The following is a 24,158-nucleotide window of genomic DNA, read 5'->3' on the forward strand; positions in this document are numbered from 1 at the left end:
GTGTGTAGGGGGGGTGGATATGAGTGTGTGTGTGTGGGGGGAGGGTAGAGCTGGGCGCATTACGGGAAAAAATCTATATTGTGCAAAAAAATGCTATAAAGACACATCAACAAAAAATGTGGATAAATATAATTTGGGGGAGGTGCTAGAGATGGGCGATAAATGTCACATCACGATAAATGTAAGTATTTTGCTAGATAACAGAAAATACATTGATTAAAAAAAAGGAAACGAAGGAGTGGCTTTGTAAGAAGCATTTCAAGGTCCTGGAGTGGCCTAGCCAGTCTCCAGATCTCAACCCCATAGAAAATCTTTGGAGGGAGTTGAAAGTCCGTGTTGCCCAGCAACAGCTCCAAAACATCACTGCTCTAGAGGAGATCTGCATGGAGGAATGGGCCAAAATACCAGCAACAGTGTGTGAAAACCATGTGAAGACTTACAGAAAATGTTTGACCTCTGTCATTGCCAACAAAGGGTATATAACAAAGTATTGAGATAAGTATTTGGTCAATAACAAAACTTTATCTTCCACCATAATTTGCAAATAAATTAATTAAAAATCCTTTAATGTGATTTTCTGGATTTTTTTCTCTCCTCATTTTGTCTGTCATAGTTGAAGTGTACCTATGATGAAAATTACAGGCCTCTCTCATTTTTTTTAAGTGGGAGAACTTGCACAATTGGTGGCTGACTAAATACTTTTTTGCCCCACTGTATTTAGTCGTGCCAACATTGTTTTAAACCAAACCAAACAGGGCTTTCTGTAACACGGTCAAATTGCTGCTCTATCATAGCCCGGTCAACAGTTGGGACAATGACATACATAACAGTGTTGTCTGCATACAGATTAATATTACAAGTTAATAGATACACCACTATTATTTGTATAAATAGTAAAGAGAACCGGTCCCAGTACAGACCCCTGCGGTACACCTTTTGTAATATCCAGGAAACTAGACTTAACACCATCAGAAATCTCACATTGACTTCTGTCTGACATAAAAAAATGTAAACACTTGCAAGAAGCCTGATCCATTCCTAGCTTGGTCAGCCTTTTGAGTAAAAATGTGATGGTCAACAGTATTGAAGGCCTTGGAAATTAGGCTATAAATGAGGCAGCACAAAGATTTTTCATTTTCCAAGCAATTTCCCATCTAAAATAAGCATAGCAGCTGAAACTTTGCTAATGTAGGCTAATGTCCTATAAAAACGCGCTAGACCTAAGCTACTTGATGCAGGCCTATTCACTGCAAATGGCCCGCTCTGCTCGGCTCCACAACATGGGCACATCAAAACCATGTTACACAGCCTACTCTGGTAGTAATGTGGTGCCATGAACTCGATATTAAGAGGTGAGAAATACATTATATTCCCACATAAAGCTATTATTCACCTCTCTGTAACTACCACAACAGTAGTTACTTTTAAAACTGTATTTTTCCTGCAATAGCATTTTGAGCAACAGATACTTTCATAGCAGGAAAAAACATAATGCATAGGCTATTATGTTGACCAAATTACGGTTTTTGAACAATATACAGGAAGCAAAATCAACGTAAGCAAAAGGCTTTGGTAGAGGAAGGCAATGTCAGTGTCTGTACTTTTTAGTTCATCATCCCAGCTCTGTTTTCTCTACATAATCAGTGAGCTATGTTAAGTAGAGAGAGAGCAAGGCAGAAAAGAAAAGAAAGAAGTAGGAATCTATCCTGGCTTTCCTGTCTTTGTTGCAGCAGAGAGCTTGTTTTTTCCCTCCTATTCTAAGGCCAGAACAGCGGTATCAAATCTCTCTCCCTTGTTTAGATTAGACTTATTCAGGGGAAGGTTGGCCTGTTTTAAAGACTCATCAAGCCGGCTGATTCTGAACAGTTGTATTTTTATGCAAATGCTTTTCTGGAGACCTGAAAGGTGCTCTAACCCTATATCCAAATATATTAGGATAATACAACGACCTTATCACACAAATTATCTTCACACGATTTTAATAAACTGATGCCCAGACTTGTGTAAAATGTTTACCAACTGGGAAGTTAATCAATTTAGCTGAGATGATTTACATTTTCAAACTATACAGCAAGTAGGTCTGCAGTAGGCCTACACACATACATGTGCACTAATATGCACGAAGGTACGCATTCCGCACTCATCCACACCGACGTCTACACATAGAGATAGAGATATATACGTACACAGGCACACACACACTGAATTCCTGGGTTAAGTATGATTATTTATTTCACAGTATTAGTGTTCAAAAGGGGTCAACTACATCTGTGTCAGTTCTGGAAACCTTTTCGTTTTTATATTTTTTTCCCTCTTTCCTCAGTCATCATGTCTTCAATGCATGGGCTCTTTCTTTCTAAACCTATTTTACAATTGTCCTTCATCCAGGGTCCATGTAACACAGTCTAATGATCTAATACATTTGTTCAAATGGAATAATATAATATTAGTTTCAATTTCTCAAGTTCTCAATTTTCTGAATATCTCGTTTTAATTAGTTTAACTTACAAAATCTAAAACTGTTTTCAAGTTTCCAAAAAAAAAAAATTATATATATATATATATACAGTTCCAGTCAAATGTTTGGACACACGTACTCATTCAAGAGTTTTCTTTATTTTTACTATTTTCTATATTGTAGAATAATAGTGAATACATCAGAACTATGAAATAACACATATGGAATCATGTAGTAACCACAAAAGTGTTAACCTCATTGAGTGTAGGGGGCAGTATTTTGATGTTTGGATGAAAAACGTACCCAATTGAAACAGCCTATTTCTCAGGCCCAGAATCTAGAATATGCATATTAGGATTAGGATAGAAAACACAAGTGCAGTTGCAAAAACCACCAAGAGCTTTGATGACACTGGCTCTCATGATGACAGCCACAGAAAAGGAAGACCCGGAAGTACCTCCTCTGCAGAGGATAAGTTCATTTGAGTTACCAGCCTCAGAAATTGCGGCCCAAACAAATGCTTCACAGAGGTCAAGTAACAGACAAATCTCAACATCAACTGGCCTTCATGGTCGAATTGCTGCAAAGAGACCACTACCAAAGGACACCAATAATAAGAAGAGACTTGCTTTGGTCAAGAAACACGAGCAATGGACATTAGACCAGTGGAAATCTGTCGTTAGGTCTGATGATTACAAATTTGAGATTTTTGGTTCCAACCGCCATGTCCTTGTGAGCCGAAGAGTAGGTGAATGGATGATCTTCGCAAGTGTGGAACCCACCATTAACCTCTTGAAGCTAGGGGACACTATTTTTATGTTTGGAAAAATAACGTTCCCAAAGTAAACGGCCTATTTCTCAGGACCAGATGCTAGAATATGCATATAATTGACAGATTAGGATAGGAAACAATCTAAAGTTTCCAAAACTGTCAAAGGAAGGAAGTGGCTTCTAGTTTGAAAACATAGTTTGAAGACATTTGCGGTTGATATATTATTGATTATATATTTTTAAAACAACCTGAGGGTTGATTATAAAAAACGTTTGACATGTTTCTGTGGACATTATGGATATTATTTGGAATTTTCGTCTGCGTTGTCGTGACCACTCTTTCCTGTGGATTTCTGAAAATAACGCGACAAACGAACGGAGGTATTTGGATGTAAAAATAATCTTTATGGAACAAAAGGAACATTTGTTGTGTAACTGGGAGTCTCGTGAGTGAAAACATCCGAAGATCATCAAATGTAAATGATTAATTTGATTGCTTTTCTGATTTTCGTGACCTAGCTACTTAATGCTTAGTGTACACTTTTTTTATTTTACCTTTATTTTTACTAGTCAGTTAAGAACAAATTCTTATTTTCAATGACGGCCTAGGAACAGTGGGTTAACTGCCTGTTCAGGGGCAGAACGACAGATTTTGTACCTTGTCAGCTCGGGGATTTGAACTTGCAACCTTTTGGTTACTAGTCCACCCTGCCGCCCCTAATGTTTTGTTATGCTATCGATAAACTTACACAAACGCTTGGTTTGCTTTCGCTGTAAAGCATAATTTCAAAATCTGAGACGACAGGTGGATTTAACAAAAGGCTAAGCTGTGTTTTGCAATATTGCACTTGTAATTTCATGAATATTAATATTTTTTGTAATATTATTTGACTATGGCGCTCTGCTATTCAGCGGTTGTTGATGACAATTATCTCCCTTAAGGGATGGGTAGCGTCAAGAAGTTAAGCATGGAGGAGGAGGTGTGGGGGTGCTTTGCTGACACTGTCGATGATTCATTTAGAGGTCAAGGCCCACTTAACCAGCATGGCTACCACAGAATTTTGTAGCGATACGCCATCCCATCTGGTTTGCGCTTAGTGGTACTATCATTTGTTTTTCAACAGGACAATGACCCAATGCACTTCCAGGCTATGTAATAGCTATTTGACCAAGAAGGAGAGTGATGGAGTGCTGCATCAGATGACCTGGCCTCCGCAATCACCCAACCTTAACCCAATTGAGATGTTTTGGGCTAAATTGGACCGCAGAGTGAAGGAAAAGCAGCCAACAAGTGATCAGCACATGTGGGAACTCCTTCACGACTGTTGGAAAATCATTCCAGTTGAAGCTTGTTGAAGGAATGCCAAGTGTGTGCAAAGCTGTCAAGGCAATGTGTGGCTGCTTTGAAGTAGTATGCTTGTACCAATCACTTGTTTGATTCCATATGTGTTATTTCATTGTTTTGATGTCTTCACTATTATTCTACAATGTAGAAAATAGTGAAACTAAAAACCCTTGAATGAGAAGATGTGTGTAAACATTTGACTGGTACTGTATGTCCCTGATGGGTAGGAGCACACTCCAAGTAATGTAATGGGCCGTCTTTACCATCCGCTGGAGTGCTTTCTGGTCATGTATGTAGCAATTCCCGTCTGTGATGCAGCCGGTCAAGATGCTCTTTCTGGTTTACAGAAATCCAAGAGTGTGCAAAAATGTCAAGGCAAAGGGTATATATTTGAAGAATCTCAAATATAAAATATACTTTGTTTTGTTTAACACGTGTTTGGTTACTACATTATTCCGTATGTGTTATTTCATAGTTGATGTCTTCACTGTTATTCTACTGTTATTCTACAATGTAGAAAATAGTCTTGAATGAGTAGTTGAGTGTCCAAACTTATATGGACCGTAAAATAGCTGTCTCAGACCTTTGCTATGAGACTCGAAATTTTGCTCAGGTGCATCCTGTTTCCATTGATTATCCTTGAGATATTTCCGCAACGTGATTGGAGTCCACCTGTGGTAAATTCAATTGATTTGACATGATTTGGAAAGGCATACACCAGTCTTTATAAGGTCCCACAGTTGACAGTGCATGTCAGAGCAAAAACCAAACCATGAGGTCAAAGGAGTTGTCCGTTGAGTGTCGAGACAGGATTGTGTTGAGGCACAGATCTGGGGAAGGTTACCACAAAATCCCCAAGAACACAGTGGCCTCCATCATTCTTAAATGGAAGAAGTTTTGAACAACAAAGACTCTTCCTAGAGCTTGCTGCTCTGCCAACCTGAGCAATCAGGGGAGAAGGGCCTTGGTCAGGGAGGTGACCAACCACCCGATGGTAACTCTGACAGAGCTCTAGAATTCCTCTGTGGAGATGGGAGAAACTTCCAGGAGGACAACCATCTCTGCAGCACCAATCAGCTTTGGGCTTTTCCTGGTTTAATAAAGGTTAAATAAAATAAAACAAGTAAAAGGCACATGACAACCTGCTTGAAGTTTGCCAAACTCTCAGACCATGAGAAACAAGATTATCTGGTCTGACGGAATCAAGATTGAACTTTTTGACCTGAATGCCAAGTGTCACGTCTTGAAGAAATCTGGCACCACCCCTACAGTGAATCATTGTGGTGGCAGCATCATGCTGTGTGGATGATTTTCAGCAGCAGGGACTGTGAGACTAGTCAGGATTGAGGAAAAGATAGTTAAAGTTAAATAAAGGTAAAATAAAAAACGGGACACACCCATAGCTCCAGGTCTCCAGGATCCCAAGACAATTAGCCTACAGTCATTAGAAGGATAGTTACCATTAGGTGCACGTACTGTTAGTAAAGCAGTATGGATAAGGTCATTGCCATTACACACAGACCCCCTCCCCGCCCCTATTCTGAAAGTCCCTTTTGCCATTTAGTCCACTTGAACCACAGATTTAGACATCACCCAGCTTTTCTAACTGCACCAATTTTTCAAACGTCACAATGTAAATTATAAAATTAGAACAAACAAACATCAAAATCTAAATTTTTCAGGGTAGAAGGATTCGACTTTGTTTCAGGTTTTTTCTTTTAGGAGTGGATCAAAAAAAATCACATTGAAACATTGGAACTAATATTATGTTATTCAGCTTGAAGAATGGTATTAGATCATTGGTTTGATAAGCGTTACACTCACCATTCAGAAGCCTAATCTAAATTGATCTGTTATCTGGATTTTATCTTTGAGAAAAATGATCAAATATTGCAGTTCAGCAGTGCAATGTTAAACTTCATTAAATTGTATTTTGAACATAATTCAACTCTCAATACATAATGGAAATGTGCTAGAAAGTTAAGTCACAAGGTGCTGTTCCTTTAGCCCAATTATTTTGTCTGGAATTCATTCTTAAGTGAAGAAAATTGCCCATAGAAATGATATGATACTTGCTCTGCTGTCATCTATGACATACTTTGATGCTAATCTGCTAAACTGCTAAGCTAATGTTCAGAATTGGCACTGCTGCTAGCTCTTACACACATAATCCCAAAGCACTCCTTCTCTCCTATATGTCTCAATTCTCTGAAGTCGTGAGGAGATGATAAAGAGTTGTGGAACCCAATATTTATTTATTGTCTGTATTGAAGCACTTAATAGAAGTCTGGGGCTCTGATGCGTGAAGAGCTGCATGGGGGAGCTGTCTGGGAGAGGAGACTACAGAGGGGATGTGGAAAGAAACACACACAGTCACACACACACATACACACACAGAGACGCACATGCAAGCACACAGACACAAACGCACATGCAAGTGCACACACATGCACACATATACACACATGCACAGATGGTGAGCACATAGAAACACATGCGCACACACACACACACACACACACACACACACACACACACACACACACACACACACACACACACACACACACACACACACACACACACACACACACACACACACACACACACACACACACACACACACACACAGAGACTCACACAGAGACGCACATGCAAGCACAAACACATGCAAGCACAGACACAAACGAGCATGCAAGTGTACACATGTACACACATGCACAGATGGTGAGCACACCAGTCTCCCAGTTTGCAGACTGGCTCCCCCCAACCGGACAGGTTTCAGGTCGAACCACTCCTAACAGTCACAAAATGAACACTATCAGAACTCTCCCATTCAATACTTCACCAAAATGATCAATGCACACACCTTATAGCCCGGGACCGAAGAAATCAAAATCCATATCTAACACTCAATCCATATCTAACACTCATTAGAGCCAATGTCTGTTTGAAACCTGCTACCCCAAATACTGTTTATTGTAGTATTATTGTTTTTTGAAGAGGCATAAATATCATACCCCCCAAACAATGCTAACCTCCCCTATTATAAATGTAAATGTAAATGTATTATTGTAATGCTGAGAGGTTAGTATGTCTTGGTATGTCTATGATATTTGTGCATCTGTAACTTTCTCACTCATTATTATTCACAATTCATTCAGGACTATCCATAATCATGGTAGCATCCACATTAATGTAGAAGTGTTTAGAAACGTATTCTTATTTTTTTAACCCAATTTTTCTCCCCAATTTCGATCTAGTCTCATCGCTGCAACTCCCCATTGGGCTCGGGAGGTGAAAGTCGAGTCATGGGTCCTCCAAAACATGACCCGCTAAACCGCGCTTCTTAACACCCGCCCGCTTAGCCCGGAAGCCACCAGCACCAATGTGTCGGTGGAAACACCATTCAACTGATGATCGCAGTCAGCCTGCAGATGCCCCGCCCGCCACATGGAGTCGCTAGAGCGCGATGAGCCAAGTAAAGCACCCCCGGCCAAACCCTCCCCTAACCTGGACGACTCTGGGCCAATTGTGTGTCCCCCTATGGGACTCCCGATCACGTCCGGTTTTGATACAGTCCGGGATCGAACCTGGGTCTGTAGTGACACCTCTGGATTTAGACCGCTGCCCCACTCGTGAGGCCAGAAACGTATTCTATTCTTATTTACAATATAAGTGACTTCGAAATGACACAATACATTATTTACCATACAACCAAAACAAACAGCAAATGCATAAAACAAGTTAGTACAGTCACAAGCTTGATTGTAATCATTGCTTGCTAGGAATATGGGACGAAATAATAAACGTTTGACTACTTTAATGCACATATATGTGAAATACTTTTTGTCCCTAAAAATGGGGAGACTATGTGAGACTATGTACAAAAAGGACTATAATTTCTAAATGATTAACTCGATTTAGATGAATATACCCCCAAATGAAAGGTGACAGTCTTAGTAATTGTATCGTTTCAAATCAAAGTGCTGGAGTAGAGAGCCAAAACAACATGTACCTATGTTGTTGTGGCATTCAGATTACACAATGTTTTTTATGTAGCCTACAAAGTATTTAAGTATGTAATATTGAGTTGCACTCCCTTTTTCACAACGAATTGAGAACAGACTCAATTCGTTGGGCATGGACTCTACAAGGGGCCTAAAACGCTCTCACAGGGATGCTGGCCCATGTTGACTCCAATGTTTCCCACAGTTGTTAGGTTGGCTGGATATCCTTTGGATGGTGGATCATTCTTGACACATACATAAATAAGGGATCAATAAGGGATCAATAAGAGATCAATAAGGGATCATAGCTTTCACCTGGATTTAACTGGTTAGTCCATGCAATGGAAAGAGCAGGTGTTTCTATGTTTTGTGCACTCCGTGTAGATGCAGTATATTTATTCTGTATAACAACCAGACCTGGACAGAACATAGTTGTATTACGTTTTTTTTTATTCCAACTTTTCAAATACTCAAGGTAGTCAAATATTCAGTACCAGGCAAATGTTTGGACACACCTACTCGTTCAAAGGTTTTTCTTTATTTTTACTATCTTCTATTGTAGAATAATAGTGAAGACATCAAAACTATGAAATAACACATATGAAATCATGTAGTGTTAAACAATTCCAAATATATTTTCTACTTTAGATTCTTCAAATTAGCCACCGTTTGCCTTGATGACCAATTTTCACACTCTTGGCATTCTCTCAACTGCTTCACCTGGAATGCTTTTCCAAGAGTCTAGAATGAGTTCCCACATATTCTGAGCTCTTGTTGGCTACTTTTGCTTCACTCTGCGATTCAACTCATTCCAAACCATCTCATTTGGGTTGGGGTTGGGTGATTGTGGAGGCCAGGTCATCTGTTGCAGCACTCCATCACTCTCCTTCTTGGTCAAATAGCCCTTACACTGTCTGGAGATGTGTTGGGTCATTGTCCCACTCAGTGGTGTGCCGTGGGCCCGGGGGCTAGGCCTTCAGTGAGGTCCTACACAGTCCCACCCGAATTAATCCACCTCTTATTACCATCATTATGATGCCATGGCTCTAGACACTATACATTTAGACAGAAACGCAGTATAAAACCAGGCGTTGCGTCACCTTGAAATTTATATTTTTATTCATAGAATTGCAGGGGAAGAGTACAATACCTTTTCATTGTGCAGCTCCCATTGCCCTGCGCGCTTGTTCGTTGAGCTGTAGATCCACTCGGGTGTCCCCAAAAGTTTTCAAAAGCACCATTGCTTGTAAGTGCCCAGCCGTGTCTCATTGCTGCCTTGGTTAAACAACTCAAGTTTGCAAAGCCAGTGTGGCTCCAAACACCAAATCTATCACTTAAAAATAATAGGCATTCCCAGCAGTACAGTTTGCAGTGCTTCTCGGAGCCTGTGAGCCATTGATAGCGCTCGTAGTTGGAACTTTGAAAGTGGCGAACTAACCCCTTTCCCGCCTGTGACAGGCTTTGTATAGCGTCGGTGTTGGGCAACCTCTCCTGACAATGTCTGACTTTTCTTGAAAAGTTTGTCTTGAGAATGGCTTTATAATTATATCCTCTACCAAATCGATATCTTCTCCTACTTCTGCCATTGTGGGTTAAAAAAACAGCTTAGTAGTACGCAAATTAATTAGTTTATCAAATTCAGTTTCCTAGTTCTGAGGTTTGCATATACCTGCCCATATAGGACCTGCCTCTCAATATTGGTAATCCAATCAAAAGACGTGCACGCACTACGCCTGCTAGCTGGCTCCTGTGTAACACTGGAGCCAGCCAGCAGGCGTACAATAGCCAACTCTAAAGCTGATTGGTTGACACTAAATTTTAATTTCCATTCACTTTAAGCTACAAGCGCCCGCACTGTTGATTCTGAAGGCCTGAGGGCAGATTTTAGACCCCTGGCAACACATGATGGCTGAATAGGATTGGATAAAAGATCTAACATAAAGACCAGCCCTCTCCCTCAAAACTTGAGACATCTGTGACATTGTGTTGTGTGACAAAAGCGCACATTTTACAGTGTTTATTGTCCCCAGCACAACATGCAACTGTGAAATGATCATGCTGTTTAATCAGCTTCTTTATATGCCACACCTGTCAGATGGATGGATTAACTTGGCAAAGGAGACATGCTCACTAACAGGGATTTAAACACATTTTTGAGAAATACATTTTTTGTGCTGATGAAACATTTCCAGTATATTTTATTACAGCTTATGAAACATGGGACAAAACTTTACATGTTGCGTTTATATTTCTGTCCAGTATATTTTCTTTGAAATTGAAATACAGGTTTCAGAAAAAAATCATGTTTGAAGTTATTTGAAAACAACATATATATTTGATGGCTGCTGAATATTTGTTGCAGAACCAAAAACTACTACAGTTGAATTAGTCTAAATATATTATTATTAGCACATGGTTTGGAGGGCTCTCAGATATGGATATTCAAGGTTCAATGCAGTCGTTTTTATTTCAATATCAAATCATTTTTGGGTAACAGTTAAGTACCTTACTGGGATTATTTTAAATGAAAATGGTAAAAGGTTTACAAAAATAGTGTCACGCCTTGGTCATTGTATTTTGTGTTTTTGTTATATGTTTGGGTAGGCCAGGGTGTGACATGGGTTTATATGTTGTTTTCGTATTGGGGTTTGTAGTATTTGGGATCGCGGCTAATTAGGGGTGTTGTATAGGCTTGGCTGCCTGAGGCGATTCTCAATTGGAGTCAGGTGCTTTTCGTTGTCTCTGATTGGGAACCGTATTTAGGTAGCCTGAGTTCGCTTTGTATTTTGTGGGTGTTTGTACCTATCTCTGTGTAGTAGTCACCAGATAGGCTGTAATTAGTTTCACGTTTTGTTAGTTTTTTTCGTATTTCAGTTATTTCATGTACCGTTTTCATTCTTTAAAGTCATGAGTAACCTACACGCTGCATTTCGGTCTGACTCTATTCTTACAACAGACGAACGTCGTTACAAATAGCTTCTTAGCAAAGAGCAATTTCTCAAGCAAGACTTTTGCTAGGATTGTCTGGGAATGGTCTGAGTGGGGAGCAGAACTAGCTGTTCCCTTTGTCGGTCAGTTGGTATAATATACTATAGGGAGTCAACGACCAATCCTATTCACCTGAAGCAAACTGAAATCAGCCAGTAGATGCCAAGCCCACCCTCGGAAGCCCCGCCTTCCTGGCTATAATAGTGGGCTCGCATACATTTCCTAAATTCTTCGCTCTTCAGCTCACCTGAAGGAAGAACGTGTCAACTCAATTTACAACCTTTTCAAGCACACGAAGGCTACGAGATTCGGCCCCGACTGAGGTGTTTGTTAGTGGGGAGAGAGTACTCATGTTGGGGCTTGGTATCGGTTTTTGTGTTTGCTAAAAGCAAACTTCTTTCTTCTCTGCTTTCTTGCTTGAGTAAGATTTCTGTTGGCTAAAACCCCACTACTTTCTGCTCTGCTTGTGTAGCCAGTGCATCCTTGCTTGAGTAAGATGGTCAGTGGTAAGAGTAAGTTCAAAAAGGCTAACCAGGCAAGTTTGAACCTCTGACCGTGCCCTATGGCATGTGGTTTTACAATTAAAATGAAAGACACTCACCAGTGCTGTCCTTTTGCCTGGGGTGGAAACACGCTCAGGAAGCCCTGGCTCGGACCAGTTCGTGTGACCATTGTCTCCAGCTGGGTTCAACTTCCATTGGGAGTCGGTCTGACTTCGTGAGGAAAATTGGTTGCCGGAGTTGATAGAGGTGTTACCCCAACCGAGTGAGGCTCATTCCGGTTTCTCTGGCAGTCTTCTGAGTCCGGATTCCGGGGACAATATATCGCAGATTGGATCTGGAGGGTTTTCAGAGTGTGAATCAGCAGGGGAGAGTGATCCATTAATGGTGAATGCACCTTTGATGGCATTTTCTCCCCCCGTAGTGGAGGTCCTCCAGGTTTGGGGGAAGGTATTCACCTTCTGTCCCTGCAGCGATGAAGCAATTGCTTACCCCTGTTTAAAGATTTCAACTATGAGTGGCGAGTTACTTGGCTGCAGACGCTAACAAGGGGTCTAATCCTAGCACAGTGCTTCCGAATAAACAGAGCCAGTTCTCTTGATTCCTCAGAGTGACAGGCGGATGTATTTGGATAATCCAGTTTCACCAACAAGGTTGTTTGGCTCGGGGTCCTGCTTCCCAAGCATTTACTGTGGCAACAGTGCTCCCAAGTGTTTTGGTCAATGGGGTCAAGTTACTGGTTGCTGAGGTCCCTGAATCCGGTGTGGGCCGGGTATCAGAACACACTGTTCCTTCCCCACGTTCAGACATACAGGTGTCAAGAGTTCTGGACATGAAAACAAGAATGACAAGAAAAACATTATCCCAGTCCTCAGGGCGGTGCTTGGCCCCTTCAAGAGATAATGTATGGGAGACTGGCAATGTGACAGAAATGCACAGTTTCACCATGGGTGATGAAGACGTGATGAGACGGTATGGTCTGCAGTTTGCTGTGCGTCCTCCACCTTTTCGTGGCGACATTACATCAATGGATCCCGAGACCCTAGTGCCTGTCTCTCGTTCATAATCTGGCTGTTCGTTGGTCCCCGTGTCCGATGTACAGAGTGGTGGTTACAACCGGTACTTCTTAGTTCGCAAGAATGATGGAACGTTGTGTCCCATCCTGGACTTGTTTTAAATAAGCACCTCAAGGTTGCAAGGTTGCAATGCTCACACTTCGACGGCTATTGCAGCCGGTGCATCCCACGATTGCATATTTTAATGTGCTATACACCATCCTCAATGACCTATTGCCCGCACCTTTTCTATTGTGGTGGCACCGGTGAGGTGCGAGGTGATCAGAGTATTGGCCTAAAAGGGTGAATTTGACGGCTCGGGCTTCACCCACGAATGCGTGCGCCATCTACGAGAGGCTTGTCAGAAAGTATTCAGAACCCTACCCTTTTTACACATTTTGTTCCGCTACAGCCTTGTTCTAAAATACATTCAATTATTATTCATCAATCTACACACAATACCGCATAATGACAAAGCGGAAACAGGTTTTTAGACATTTTTGCAAATGTATTAAATATGAAAAACATATACCTCATTTACTTATGTATTCAGACCCTTTGCTATGAGACTTGAAATTGAGCTCAGGTGCATTCTGTTTCCATGAATCATCCATCTGTGGTAAACTCAATCGATTGAACATTATTTGGAAAGGCACTCACCTGTCTATATAAGGTCCCACAGTTGTGCATGTCAGAGCAAAAATCATGCCATGAGGTCAAAGGAATTGTCCGTGGAGCTCCAAGACAGGATTGAGTCGAGGCACAGAAAAGTACAAAAACATGTATGCAGCATTGAAGGTCCCCAAGAACATAGTCTATCATTCTTAAATGGAAGAGGTTTGGGACCACCAAGACTCTTGCTCGAGCTGGTCACCCGTCCAAACTAAGCGATCAGGGGAGAAGGGCCTTGGTATGGGAGGTGACCAAGAACCAGATGGTCTCTCTGACAGAGTTCCTGAGTTCCTCTGTGGAGATGGGAGAACCTTCCAGAAGGACAACCATCTTTGCAGCACTCCACCAGTGGTAGCGTGGCCAGATGGAAGCCACTCTTCAGTAAAAAAGCACATGACAGCCTGCTTGGAGTTTGACGAAAAGCACCTAAAGGACTCTCAGACCATGAGAAACAAGATTCTGTGGTCTGATGACACCAAGAATGAACTCTTTGGCCTGAATGCCAGGCGTCACATCTGGAGGAAACCTTGCACAATCCCTACGGGGAAGCATGGTTGTGGCAGCATCATGCTGTGGGAATATTTTCTTTGAGGGAGAGATGAATGGAGCAAAATACAGAGAGATCCTTGATCAAAACCTGCGCCCGAGCACTCAGGACCTCAGACTTATTTTTATTTTTTTTACAAATCTTCAAAAATGTCCTAAAACCTGGTCACTATGGGGTATTGTGTGTAGATTAATGAGGGGAAAAACAATTACATACATTTAGTTAGGTTACAGCCTTATTCTAAAATGTAAGTCTGAATAATTCCCGAATGCACTGTAAGTGGCTTGCGTTTAAAGGTTGGTGTCAGGTTTAAGGAGTTTCTCTTTTCAGAGCTCTTTGGTGGACATTTTTATATTCTTGAAAGATATTCTGGAGCAGGGTCTTTCTTTTTCCACATTGAAGTTTTGTATGACATCTGTCTCATGCGTGTCATGTAAGGATTGACGAGCTGTTCCCATTCACACCTCCGTTTGCTTTCAGTGAACAACGGAGGTTGCGTGGCCTGTGTCGGTGCACACTTTACACACGTATATGGATAGGACCAAGGATATCCGCGTTTGTGACCTGGTTTTTGTCTGTTTTGCTCATCCAGCTCGGGGTAGTGTGCTTCTAAGCAGAATCTTTCTCATTGGACTGTGGAGGCTTTCACCCTGGCATATGACGGCAAAGGACAACGGTTGCCTAGCGGTGTGCCTGCTCACTCCACTAGGTGTGTGGCCGGTTCTTGGGCCTCCTAGTTTGGTACTCTCTGAGGCAGCATGTGGCATGATTGTTTGTCCCCATAGTATGTTATAGTGAGTGACCACTGTAGCCCAAGCACACACAGGTTCCACTTTCTCCAAAAAGGGGTTACAGAAGCCACGAAAGGGAACGTACAGTTATGAATATAACTTTGCATCAGGTGAATAGGATTGGTCGTTGACTCCCTATGGTATGTCATACCTCGTTCCCTCCTTCAGGGAACAGTACCTGTATTCATAACTGTGCATTATTTGCAGAGAGGTTTGGAACTATAGAGATCCTATTAAATTACTAGAGCGGTTATGTTATAAACCCTCAAAGTTCCACAATGTGGTGAAAATGGCAGCCATATTGGTCAGGGACAAATCCTAACCAGTCTAATGAATGAATGCAGGAGAGGAATAATCCTTATTTTAAAAACAAGGCATGTATCAGAAATTGTGTAATAGAAGTTCTGTCAGCCTAAAATATTGTTATATAATTAGAAATAGTTTATACAGGTCTGTATAAAAATTTCTATATAAATAGCTTCTAAAATATATGGTAACAGGCTACACATGTTTTTTTGGAAAGCTGTGAGTGATTATATGATACAATATCAGTACTTTACAACTCGTCTAAGTCAATCATAAACTGATTTCAGCCAGTATATGGCTGTGGATTGACTGCATTGTTTGAATGGAATGTTGGCATATTTAACAAGGTATAATAATCCAGTGATTATTGTGTGATAACTCCAGAATAAGGACTGTTCTACACCTCGGGCCGGAATACAGGCCTCTGGAGGGAGTTATTTAAGTTATTATGCCCTCAAAGCCAGTGTTTGGAGGATATATTGGCATGGATGTTGGTAACCGTGCCAATATATCCTCCAAACACCGGCTTTGTGGGCGTTATCACTATTATACAATAATGATTGACATATTTTAATTAAAAATGTTATTTTGATTAATTTATTCAAACTATTTCATGCTTATGAAGAATATAGTCCCGGCACAAATCTAGGGTTGCTACCCAAGCCAGCTGGTAGTTCGTTTTATTGGTTCGGTTGCCAGAGATGCGACCCTGTAGTTGAGTCTTTTTGTTCTGTATATGTGGAGGCGACCCAGTTCTAAATGTTCCTTTGCTATACTGACTGGCAACGTTCTTATCCCTTGCTTGGTAGCTAGCCAACTATGGCTAATTTACAGTCACGTCAAACAGTGGAGACAGAATAACAGTAGCTGCATTTGTTTAAGCTGTTTTCTAATGCCATTTATTTGGATACATCCATAACAAGGCGCTAATGATGCGCGATTTCACCTGGCATTGAAAATGTGCTCTCTCGTGAGGATACTGTTGTTCAGAGGAGCTAGCCAACAACACAGCTAGTACAAAATCACTTCAAAGGGAAGCTGGAAAGACAGCAAACTAGCTGCATTTTGTTTCGTTTTACCTGTTTTCTATTGACATTTCTTTGTATACTTTTATATTCATAAAAATTACTTCAGCTGATTCATGATTTTAGCTGGCTGAGAAAAGCTGCCTGCCTCCCTGTCTGTCTCGTCCCTACTTAAAAAATAATATTTTACCTTTATTTTTACTAGGCAAGTCAGTTAAGAACAAATTCTTATTTTCAATGACGGCCTAGGAATAGTGGGTTAACTGCCTGTTCAGGGGCAGAAAGACAGATTTGTACCTTGTCAGCTCGGTGATTCGAACTTGCAACCTTTCGGTTATTAGTCCAACGCTCTAACCACTAGGCTACCCTGCCGCCCCTACTCCTGACATGTTCATTACTATAGGACAGCTGGAGATCAAATTTCAATATTGAAACAATGTTGCAAATGTCAGAGACAGACAGCAAGCTTTATACAAATCTCCGCTGTAAAAAATTAAATGCTAGTCTAAAAGAAATGCGAGACAATGTCTAAATGCTTTTTATATTGGAGATCAGGTTTATAAATTGCCTGGCTGGGCTGATTGTGTAGTGAGATGGAACAGAGTAAATAGGCATTTCAACATCATAGCTTTAGCCGGTGGTAATTTATACGGAATATACGTCGGCTGGAATGCGGTTTTAACCAGTCAGCATCCAGGATTAGACCCACCCCATTGTAAAACACACGATAATCCCCAGGTTTGAGGGCCTTATTGCTTTTATGAAACGGTTGTGAAATATTATTAAATAATTAGCGACATGTTTTCAATTAAAACTTTATTTTAATGAGTACAGTTATTTTATTCCATCTTTCCAGCAGATGATATAGTCCAGGCAAAAGCCAGTTGTTAGTTCTGAGGTTCTGAAGTTTCTAACCAAACAGGGTGGTCGTTGATTCTGTTCACATGTTTTGACGCAGTCGTTCATTCCATTCATTCCATGTTGCTATGCTAAACAAATCATGTAGCTATCTAGTAGAGGTTCAAGGACTGCAAGACAGACAAGAACTTCAATAATTTATAAATATGCAACAACCAGCTGATTGTTGAATCAATAAGATAGTTGTAGAGGATAGCTAGGCTGACATTACTTCTACTTTGCTAGCTAGCTAGCCAGCTACAGCTAACACACAATCACATTAAGCAGCTGAAATAACAGCAAACTATATGCATTTTAGTTTGTTTAACCTTCGTTTTGATTGCCAAGGATTTGGATATCTATTATAATGATCCTGATAAATTAACTTGACTGGATCAGAGAAGCTGTCAGTCTCATCACGTTCATATGTATGGCACAAAAAAAACCTGCAACATGTTGCACAGATCGGATAGACACAGCGAGGCTTATATTAACCACCGCTGTACCAAACCAAATTCTAGGCTATTCACAATTTAAATGTATAAATTGACTGGCTAGGCTATGTGACAGTGGATGCACATTGATAAATCTAATGGAACTGTTAACTTCTTGACGCTACACATCCCGGTATGGGATAATGTCATCAGCAACCGCTGAATAGCATAGCGCCACAGTCAAATAATATTACAAAAAAATATTAATATTCATGAAATCACAAGTGCAATATTGCAAAACACAGTCTAGCCTTTTGTTAATCCACCTGTCATCTCAGATATTGAAATTATGCTTTACAGCGAAAGCAATCCAAGCGTTTGTGTAAGTTTATCGATAGCAAAGCATAACATGATGTACACTAAGCATTAAGTTGCTAGGTCACGAAAATCAGAAAAGCAATCCAAAAAATTGTTTACCTTTCATGATCTTCGGATGTTTTCACCCAGGAGACTCCCAGTTACACAACAAATGTTCCTTTTGTTCCATAAAGATTATTTTTATACCCAAAATACCGATGTTTGTTGGTCGCGTTATGTTCCGAAATCCACAGGAAATCCACAGGAATGAGCTGTCACGACAACACAGACGTATATTCCAAATAATATCCATAATATCCATAATGCCCACCTTTTTTATAATCAATCCTCAAGTTGTTTTTAAAATATATATTCGATAACCAACCGAGTGTGTAGCTTTTTCAATAACAGCGGTAGGAACAATGGCCGCTTTTCTCAGTTGCGCAAAACTCACTCTGAGAGCCCCGACCTATCCACTTACGCAATGTGATCCTTCACGCTCATGTTTCAAAATAAAAGCCTGAAACTATGTCTAAAGACTGTTGAGACCTTAGGGAAGCCATAGAAAAAAAGGAATCTGGTAATTATCCCTTTAAATGGAGGATAGGCATGCATAGGAACACAGAGGTTTCAAAATAAGAGGCACTTCCTGATTGGATTTATCTCGGGCTTTCGGCTGCAATATCAGTTCTGGTATACTCACAGACACTATTTTTACAGTTTTGGAAACTGTAGAGTGTTTTCTATCCTAATCTAATTATATACATATTCTAGTTACTGGGGCTGAGAAATAGACCGTTTCAAATGGGTACGTTTTTTTTGCCAAAAATGAAAATACTGCCCCCTACACGCAAAAGCTTAACAAGCATTACATGTGGAATGCAGGGACTGTGGTTTTATAACTCCCTGCTTATCAACCAATCAACATCCAGGGTCCAAACAGCTCGTTTTATAATATCAGTTAATTTGAAAAAGTTATGTATCCATTCCTCTAAAACTGGCTAGCTAGCTAACAAATATGCAATGCAGATACCTTCTTCAAATTTATTTTTGACACAATATCTTATCACAGCACTGCCTAAATGAGTTATACTGTTAGCCCTGAGGCGGTTTACCCTAGTAGGAAGCTCAAACATTAAATATCACTGTCATGTCTACTTCTGATAAGCCTCCCAGTAAAGCAATAATAACAATCAAGCATCCCAGAAAAGCGCTAAACATAGCATGCATTTATTATGAAACAAGGTTAAGTTGCTAGTAACAGATTACATTCATATACTGACTATCTCTGAAACTCACTTAGATAATACTTTCGATGATACAGTGGTAGCAATACATGGTTACAACATCTACAGAAGAGACAGAAATGCCAATGAGGGAAATGCCAATATTCCCGTAAAGCTTAGAGAGGATATCATGTCAAATGCTGTTGAAGTAATATGGCTACAGATTCACCTGCCTCACCTAAAGCCTATTATTGTGGGAAGGTCCTATAGACCAAGTGCTAACAGTCTGTATCTGGATTATATGTGTGAAATGCTTGATCATGTATGTGATATCAACAGAGGTATATTTTCTGGGTGCCCTAAATATTGATTGGCTTTCATCAAGCTGTCCACTCAAGAAAAAGTTTCAAACTGTTACCAGTTGTTTACTAATGTTACAGAAATCTGCTCTACAGCAGTATCCATCTCCATCGGAGGTAGTAATCATAATTTAGTAGCCATATCTAGGAAAACCAATATTCTAAAGGCTGGGCCTAATAAGAGACCATACAAGAGGTGTTGTAGTGATTCCTATGTTGAAGATGTAAAAAATATTCACTGGTCTGTGCGTGGAATGAGGAGCAATCAGACGCTGCACTTGCCACATTTATTTAATTGCTTAATCCAGTTACTAATAAGCATGCACTCATTAAGAAAATGACTGGAGAAAAAAAGGTGATTACTACTGAGGCCAGATTCCAAGATTCTTTGTCTCAAGATAACAACGTAATATTCAATATCTGTAAGTTTGACTATTTAGTTGCACTTATACTCATGGATAATAACATTCAATCTGGATAACAACACAAAAGAAATCATACGTCATGAGAAATGTATCGTCAAATATTATGAATACAACTAACACTAACACAACAGACAGTAAATAAGGAGAATTAATGTCCCCAAAAAAACATGGCTCCTCGATGGTTCCAGACGATTTATGCTTTTCACCACCAGGACCGATAAGGGTGGAAAGCGATCTGTTGAATTTGATAAATTAGTAAAGATCAGTAAAGATATAATTGAGTTGAAGGCGAGCCTCGAAATGAGTGACGAAAAAGCTGTGATAATGGAGAAAGAATCAAACAAGCTAAAAGGGACAGTCAATAAGATAGAAATGGACATTAATGAACTTAAAAAGGAGAACATTTTTCTGAGAGAAGTGTAACTTGATATACAGACTAGATCTATGATAGAACATCTAGTACTTACTGGTATTCAGGAAAAAGGAGAAGTTTCTGAAAGAGTAGTGAAGGAACGCTTCAAATCCCACTCGATGCTGTTGATAAAATCCAACTTGAACCTGTACACAGTTTCGGACAAAGAGGACAGACCTATGAATGCCCAACCATTGCCAAATTTGCTTTCTTTAAGGATAAAGTAATGGTTAAAAGCCTGGGTAAAAGAAAATAAGAAAATAGGAATGAATGATCCGTTCCCGTGGGAGATTGCAGAATGGCACAAAGTTCTGTATCCAATCTTCATGGATAATAGATTATTAAAGGGAAGTGTGTAGCTCTCATAGTCGATAAACTGTATATTGACAACTGAATGTTCTGAGACACAAAGACTACTCCATGGCTATTCTAAATATGACAAAGTTCTCATAGAGGAGTTGAATAATGGAACCCCAAATACTAGCCATGGTAGGGATTGTAATAATAATAATAAAAAGATCGAAAAGCAATACAATTAAACAATTGTTAAATATGCTACAACTATACTATTCCATTCAAGATAGGGAATGTTGTATAATGATGATTTAACTCTCCATTCATAGTGTTTTATAAATGGCATTAGAAGAAAGGATAACTAGTAAAATAATACATCTTCAAATATAAAGAATTGGAACACAAAAGTACTCAATCAACATGGTGGAGATAAAAAATGTCAAACAGAAGACATAGAAGGCACAGTATGTGGCTATGTGTGGATGTATTGTGATGGAAGATGTGGTGTGTTTTTGTGTTTGGTAAAGTATGGTATTAAGTGAGTGAGAAAGGAAACGGATGCATATCCCGGAACCAATGTGAACAGGGGTTTGCTAGAGAGTGCTTTCAATTTTGTGCAGATGAGGGATATACATTTTAAAATAAATTATAAGTTATATCTAATGTATTTATTTATTGTCCTATCATAATGGAATGGTTCACAACCCTATACCCTAGACACCCACCTGAGCGACCCATACACTAAAGAGAAGTCCTTATCTGTCATATGGGCTTTCTGTAAGTTGCCTATATGCAGCCAAAACAGAAAGAGGAATGTGGAAAGAGACCAACTTAAGCAGCACAGCCCCCTCAAGATTCTGAGCCTGCCTGGCAGGGTTGGTCCTACAAAGCCAGGGCCCCCCGATGGGAGAGCATAATATACAAGGAAATTCTCAAAGCTGCTAATGAGAACCTTGACGACCCTGTACCTAGCCTGTGGAGATTACGGGGGTACCCCTACCTAGAGAGTGGCAGTGCTGGCAACACTGACTGCAGTAACCCATGGGGAGAGGGTCACACTCGGACAATCAGAGAGGGGCCTTATTATTGTGACCCTGGTGGCACAAAATAATCAAAGATTTGACTGCACTGAGATGCTTGGGAATATGGTCCCAACGGGGGACCCGTGTGTGTTTCAGAGGGAAGGGGGTGTATCTGATCTCCATCACCTAGGACTTGATATTGGTTAATCAAATCTCCCTAATTTTTGCCAATTTTGCTCAATCTTTCATGGTTTCTCAAACAACTATAAATGTATATGCATTCGTAAATCAAGTCCTTTCTTGAGTTGGGCTCTGGGATGTAACAACTGTTGAGCATCTGAGCTTATGGTTGTTTGTGGGGGAAACGGGTTGAGTGTGTGTGTGCATGCAGGAATGTGTGTGTGTGTCCCACATCTGTTGCTGGGGGGAAGGATGTTAGGGACAATACAGGATGAATCATAATAATTGTTTTCTAAAATAATAATTTTGACAAAAATGAAATGCAATGGCAATCCTGGTTATAGGCAACAATCCTTTGCATGAACTGTCAACCTTACTACGCATATTAATTGTTAATGGTGGAAAGTAAAATACACAAGATTTTTTAATAGCTATACATAAGCAAGTTGAGGTGAGAGCAATGGAAATGCTTTTAGCGGTTGGTCTGCTTCTGTTCTGTGGGTGGCACTGTGTGTACTTTTTGAAGGATGGGTCCTGGCCTCCCGGGGGGCCTAGGAATCTGGGGGAATGGGGGTGGTCTTTTGGTAACTGGGATGACAACACAACTAGGGTTGAGGAGGGGCTTTAGATGGTGGAATAGTGAAGAACAATTGGAGGGTTACTTAGTAGCAATGCAAATATCATGGTACTACCACAGGATTCTATAAGGATACACCATTCCATCTGGTTTGTGCTTAGTGGTACTATCATTTGTTGTTCATCAGGACAATGACCCAACACACCTCCAGGCTATGTAAGGTATATTTGACCAAGAAGGAGAGTGATGGAGTGCTGAATCAGATGACCTGGCCTCCACAATCACTCGACCTCAACCCAATTGAGATTGTTTGGGATGAGTTGGACTGCAGAGTGAAAGAATAACAGCCAACAAGTGCTCAGCATATGTGGGAACTCCTTTAAGACTTTTGGATAAGTATAGGTGTTGAAGCTGGATGAGAGAATGGGTGGCTACTTTGAAGAATCTAAAAATATATTTTGATTTGTTTAACACTTTGTTACTACATGATTCCATGTGTTATTTCATAGTTTCATCCATTCACTATTATTCTACAGTGTAGAAAGTTGTACAAATTAAATAAAAAACGTTTGACTGTTACTGTATATTTGCAAAATAATATATGGGGGATTGGAAGTGATGAAGACAATTGCATTGATAGATTATAGCTTCCATCTGCAATATTAATGCTGATCTACCATCCAAAGAAATGTACAACATAATTTAATGACTGGAAAAACTTAAATCCCTGTGGATTGATGAGGAATTGAAACATTTTATGTTTGCGAGGGATTAGGCAAAAGGAATGGCAAATTATGCTGGCTGCACAGACATTGTAGACATTGTAAATTGACAAATGACCTGACTACACTAAACAAAAACAAGAAGAAACTGTGCTATGAAATAAAGATAAATGATAATAGTTAAAAGCTTTTGTGAATCTTAAATTACATTTTGGGCAAAAGATAAACTCAGCTCCATCATTCATTGAATCAGATGGCTCTTTCATCACAAAACCCACTGATATTGCTAACTACTAAAAAAAATGTTTTTGCAGGATTAGTAAATTTAGGCATGACAACAACAAACTCTGAACCTAAACATCCATACGTAACTTATCAAATGACTGTATGAAAGACAATAATTGTAATTTTGAATTTCATAAAGTGAGTGTGGAATAGGTGAAAACATTATTGCTGTATATCAACAATAACAAGCGACCTGGGTCTGACATCTTGGATGGAAGATGACTGAGGATGATAGTGGACTATATTGCCACTCCCATTTGCCGTCTGTTCAATCTAAGCCTCTTCAATCTGTGCCCTCAGGCCTGGAGGGAAGCAAAAGTCATTCCGCTACCCAAGAATAGCAAAGAACACTTTACTGGCGCAAACTGCCGCTACTTAGCCTGTTACCCACATTTAGTAAACTTTTGGAAAAAAAATGTTTTGACCAGATAACATTGCTATTTCACAGTAAACACATTATTAATTAACAACAGACTTTCAGAGCTCCCAGGTGGCACAGT

General features: G+C 40.1%; 1 protein-coding gene across 4 annotated transcripts in view; it reads left to right on the forward strand.

Annotated features, from left to right (window-relative positions):
* The window catches only part of LOC124043724 (dachshund homolog 1-like), a 284,092-nt gene that overhangs the window by 39,081 nt on the left and 220,853 nt on the right, over positions 1–24,158 (forward strand). The window lies entirely within an intron of this gene.

Source organism: Oncorhynchus gorbuscha, linkage group LG09 (genome assembly GCF_021184085.1).
Source record: "Oncorhynchus gorbuscha isolate QuinsamMale2020 ecotype Even-year linkage group LG09, OgorEven_v1.0, whole genome shotgun sequence".
In the NCBI taxonomy this organism is placed as follows: domain Eukaryota; kingdom Metazoa; phylum Chordata; class Actinopteri; order Salmoniformes; family Salmonidae; genus Oncorhynchus; species Oncorhynchus gorbuscha.